Genomic DNA, 6,000 nt, shown 5'->3' on the forward strand with positions numbered 1-6,000 from the left:
CTCTGTTTTTAGTTTTCCCCTCTCTCTCCACTTCAGCCTCTCTCATCTCCTCCACTTTTTCCATTCCAGTCCTCCCCAGCCTTTGTTTGTGCTCTCTCTGTCTGTCTCTCCAGTTCAACATTTGTTTCCCTGTGTTTAAAGTGCAGAGCAGACTGAGGAGAGTACATTCATCTGCAGCAAAAGGAAGTGGGGTTGGCTGTCAGAAACTCAACCACCTGATGAAGAATAGATGATGTTTTTTCTTTTGTCGCCTGACTCTGTGGAGCTCTGTAGTTCAGCACAGTCAAGGATACTGTATGAAATTTCCTGCTAATACAAAAGAGAAATCCTTTTAGCATATTTTTCTATTAACTTTACTGAAATATGCACATGCAACATACAATAACTATTTCTGATATGTGTTCAACAATTAAGAATGTAAATGGTTCATAAAGTTTATAGATTTGTTGTTTGTTTTGACAGCCTTTTTATCCCTCGGTTTCTTCCATGTTATCCAACTACAGAATACTTTTTATATTCTGACAGTGATGTATTTATTCTTGATTTTCTGTTGGAGTTTGAATATCTAGAGGTGGCATTCTTCTAGTTGTCTGGTCCCAGGCTGGATTTACAAGCGACGAAACCAGTCCCCAGGTACACTGTCTTTAAATTATTTTTTGGAATATACACCACTAAAGCACAATATCCACTCACATTATAGACATTTTTATAACACTTATGGATCATTGTCATTTTGTGTCATCATTGCCAGGTGTCCAATCACACAACAGTGATTTCTTTGCATCTATAAAATGCAATGTATTGCATTTCGAGATTGTTAGCAGAAAGAAGTGTACCATGGACACATTTTTTTGTTCCATTTAAATTTTGAGGGCACAGTGGATCATTTTGGTACACTTCTTTGGACACATTTTTTTGTTCCATTTAAATTTTGAGGGCACAGTGGATCATTTTCACAAGGAGGGAGATGTAGTGCACTATATATTAAAATAAAAATATGTTAAATAGGGTGTGATTTCGGACACAGCCACAGTTGCAAGAGAGTGTGGAGAGCCAATAGGGGGCCGCAGCTAAACTTTGCCCTGGAGGCCCCTTGCAGGTTATCGGTCGCTATCGGTGTTAACTCCAACTACCCAACCTTTAAGCTATCTGATTTTGTTTAGTTTGGAAAGTTTGCCTTAACAAAAGGGCTTGATAATATTTTAGATATTTTACTGTCTATCATTAAAATGTTATGTAATGCTACTTTATTACCTGCTTATTTGAACAAGGACAATGCACAAAGAACATTAACCTTATTAAAAACAAGTAATGTAGTGGGTTTTAGCAAATTGCTATTTCTGCCCCGAGCCCTGTGGCAGGTAGGTAGAATAAAAAACAGTGAGAAAGATTAGATATTACAAGAAGATTAGATAACTCCCGAGTGGTTGACCTTATGGCTTGCATTGTTATTTCTGAGCTGAGTGTAACAAAGTTCCTCAGGGGAGGCAGAGCATTATGAATGATCTTAAAGATTACGCAAACATTGAGTGCACGATTACATTTTCAACATTTTTGTGTTTAGCACAGTGTCATCTGCATACATCATTATTTCAAGATCATTGCTAACAGATGGGAGATCATACTAAAGAGCAGTGGTTCTAAACTCGAGCCTTGTGGCACTCCCATGGTGTAGGTTTTTAGGGGTTGTTTAGCTGCACACACTGTTGTCAGCCACTTAGGTATGATTTAATCCATTTGTATGTAGTTATGGAAAGGTTGCAGTCAGCCAGTTTGTTGAGTAGTATTTGATGTCAAACACATTTTGCATGTCAAGGAAGACTGCTTCCACCACCCCTCCTTTAATATAAGTTTACTTTAATGACTTCAAGGAAGTAGCAGCATGCCGTGTCAGTTTTTCTGAAACCTAATTGCATAGGGTGTAAAAAGGAATCAAGGTGTAAAATCAGTTGTTCTGCTACAACCTTACCAATGACCATTGAGATGGCATGGAGTATGCTAATGGGTCTATAGTTGCTTACCTCTTCTTTGTCTCCCCGGATTTGTATACAGGGGTTATTATAGCCAGTTTCAAGGCACTTGGAAAAGTGCTCTCATTAATAGATAATTATTTGAGTTATAGGGGAGGTTATACTTTATTTATGTTTTTTTTTAGAAATGCAGTACTGTATATGTCCTTTGCTTTTCTGTTCAATATGGTTGAGCGGATTTTGTCGACCTTTGTCTCATTTGCCTGTGTCAGAATTAAAACAATAAAAGTCTTAATTGAAAACAGAGAGTAACAAAACAAATGTAGATTTATGTCTAAAAATAGAATAATTTTCCTACAAATACTATGGTATGATCACTCTTGGTAATACCTTGGCCTTCCCTTGGAACAAACACATTTTGCCTGCAGAAAAGCAAACACCTTCTCTTGTCCAATCACACCCCCCAGAAATTTCTTCTCCCTTCCCTCCCTCTATGTATAAACCCAGAGAGAATCTGGGTGAGGTGTCAGGCCAAAGTACTGCCTGCAACAAAAAAAAGCTGCCCTGTCCACCCCAGACCCAGATGTTCCTTATTGATCCCCCTGTGGTTTTGGCTGAATGTAACCGCTCTCTCTCTCTCTCACTCTCTCTCTCTCTTTCTCTTACAGCATGTCCAGTCAAAGCTGGAAGTGCTGTTTCCCCTCTGAAGTTTATAATGCAACAACCAGCAGTTTGGTACTTGTACCCCCCGTATTCTCTTTCTCCCTCAATCCCTCCCTCATGTCCACAATGCTGTCGTCGACAGCCCCTCTTGGCTGTTTCTGGTTACATTAATAATGTAGCATGCCTCACTGTCTGATGTTGCATTGGGTTGCTGTGGCACCACAGAGAGGCTGTCTACCTTTCTGCGAGACGCTGCAACTGGTTGCCAAGGAGTTGGTTTCAGGGAGAAGGCGAGGGAGGAGGAGGAGTGTAAAGTAGAGGTCTGGCAAAGAGAGACATAGCAAGAGAAAATGGCAAAGACAAAGAGAGTGAGAGGAAACAGACCAGGAGTGAGAGAGGGAGAAAAGAGTAAAAGAGAGAAAGCATATCAGTTGGAAAAAAAGCAGACTGAGCAAGACAAGCCAGCACTAGCTCATACTAAACCGTTGCTCATCACGCTCTGCACAAATCTAAATATGAAATAAATTAAAAAAAAAACAGACAAAGCAGGTGTCAGGGATACTTCTGAAGGCAGGTTTAGTGTAAGAGATACAACACAGGAATGCTGGTAGTGTTTGTCAAATGTCCTTTGGTTTAATGTGGTTGGTACTGTGGGGTTGTGTGGATTACACAGACGCTAGAAAAAATGTGACTGAGCTCACCAGGTAGTATAAAATGGCCCTTGAATTCCCAAAAGAGATGGCCAAGTTTACATTTGAACTTTCTTTGTAAATTATGTTTTCACATAAGAAAAGAAATACCATAAAGTATTTAGATGTGTAGTTTGTAGACTGCATTGTGGGTGGAACATGTCATTCACTGTGCATATTTATGGCATTACAAGCATAGACATGGTTCCTGAAGGAATTGATGGATTGAGCTGCTTGTCAATTTTTCACTTAAAGGTATTTCCCTACAACCACCAGGTTTAACTCTGTGTACACACACATATTGGCATATACAGATCCACCATAACTGCTTTATATGTATGTGAAAGCTGACTCTACGCCTTCCAGCCTTAGCACAATATTTTTGCAGTGGTTAATCTGATTCTGTAGCAAGGGTAACGCAAACAAGGGTTGTGTCAGAGATGTCTCTTTTTACCAGTGAGCTGCTCCTACATCAATGAGATTGTCTTTATCTGCCTGCTTGCAGCTTGGGCTCAGATTCTGCCCTCTATATACGGGCGCTGGGTCGTGGGAGGCATGTGGGCGAAGGTGCGTGGCATCCGGCCTAATGCACAGCCTGGAGAGAAATACTAACACTTCATATTCACTGTGACTTCAACACTGCCACAGTTGAGGCTCTCACATTTGGATAGAGATTTTCAGTGAGTGAGTCACAGGTTTGAAAGATATTTCATGGGACATGGTCTTCTAATTTAGTGGTGGTGTAAAATGAAAAGAGTCAAACGCGATTGCAGGCATCCATGTAGCATTGTCAGCCGCACAAGAGAATAGTGTGCTGGGTGTCATCTATCTTAATATAAAAATACTATTTATGAAAGTCTTGCCACAAACTGCTCCTCCTCAGACCCCAGGACTGCCTCGTGTTTGACTCAGGATATTTCCCGCTGTACCACATTCCACTGTTGTTCCGTTATTCTGGACCGGGTCCCTGCCTCTTCCTGCCAAAACGCTCCCATAAACACACATCCAACCCCGAAGTCCTCACTCTGCAGGGGGCATTCCAGAAGTGTTAGTTTTCTGAACCTTTCACCACATTCAAAGACACACACATACACATACTGTACATGCAGACACACTGTGCTGTTACCCTTGCCCTAAAAATACAAGAAAAAAACTCACTTGTGTTTTAATATACATACATATACAATACATACAATATACATACACATTAATATACTGTAACAGACCGTACAACAGGAATCATACACTATTATAACTCAGATTTGGTTCATTTTATACACCTTTTGGCTGCATTATATGAATCAGCAATGCTGTATGTTTCTTGCTCTAGGACATTCTGTCAAATGGAGATCTACTATCAATGTGTCCGTGATCTTTCTTAGCCCACAAACTATTGAAAAAAAGGACTATTCACATAACATCACATTTAGGAACAGCTGTTGCTTCAGTTCTCACTTAACTTCATAAATGATGCATGTTTCTTCAACTCAATTAATCTACACTGTACAGAACCTTTCTTGAGAACATTTGTGAGATTGCTTTTGACTTTTTTTTATCATTAAAGGGAGATATTGTGTTTAACATGTCTTCACTTCATACTGCCTCATGTCTCTTGGCTGTTTTACACTGTCAACTCCCATTACCCATGAGGTAATGGGAGGTTCCCTATTAGCAGTACACTTTGAGACACTGGTGTCTCTTATCAGTCTAGGCAGTGGAATGATATCACTACTTATTATGCTGTTTACATTAATTACTGTATAGTCTAATTGGATTCTGGTGGTAATTTGATATTTAGTAATCAGTGACATTTTGTAATGAGCAAATCTCTGTGTGTCAATTTTTAAATAAGGTACAACTAGTCTGGTAAATGCCTGCCACCCAAAGGTTTTAACTCATTCATCATCTTAACATTTTCTACTTAAAATCTGTACAGGAGCAAGTGCACATATGGTGGTCAGTGTGTTCAGACAAACTCTTGAGGTGTTCCCAAGTGAACTCTGTACATCAATTATTCAGTTCGATCACCTAGCCTACTTCCTGCTGTAGAGGGACCTGCTTTGCCGTACAGGTAGGCGCAGACAGGGAGGATGGGGGCAGCCCTGTAGATAGTCTGACTTGAGTCGAAAGAGGGCTGGAACAGGAGCATTCATTAAAGTTGCCCCAAGAGCATAGACATAGTAGAGGATAACAAGACCCTAGGGTGGCTGGTGTGGGCCCTCACTCCTCAAAAACCATAAATATATTCCCCTTCATCCAGACATATCTACAGTCTGTGTCAGCAAAAATATATACCCACACACATTCACCTTTGTTGGAACATAGGCTTTTCACTTTTTGTTTTACATTATACTTTGTTCATAACTTGAAATATAGGATAAGATAAGGAAATATTTTACTAATATTTTTTCTTTTTTTGGCTACCAATCTGATACAGTGACATTTTACTCTGGAACTATTTTACTATGCCAAACTTTTGCAAGGCAATCAAATGAGCATCAGACACACCATATTATCCAAAACACTTATCACAAACCTTCTTTTTGCTGACCTCAAGTGGTTTAGCTTCTCACCTTACTGCAGTGATGTAGAGGTATACCCCAGGGTGTGTCAGTACACTGTGTGTCAGTACACTGTGATATTTGGTTTAAGGTGCCACAGAGTCAACTTCTGACCTA

The sequence above is a fragment of the Sander lucioperca genome, chromosome 8, assembly GCF_008315115.2.
Source record: "Sander lucioperca isolate FBNREF2018 chromosome 8, SLUC_FBN_1.2, whole genome shotgun sequence".
NCBI lineage: Eukaryota > Metazoa > Chordata > Actinopteri > Perciformes > Percidae > Sander > Sander lucioperca.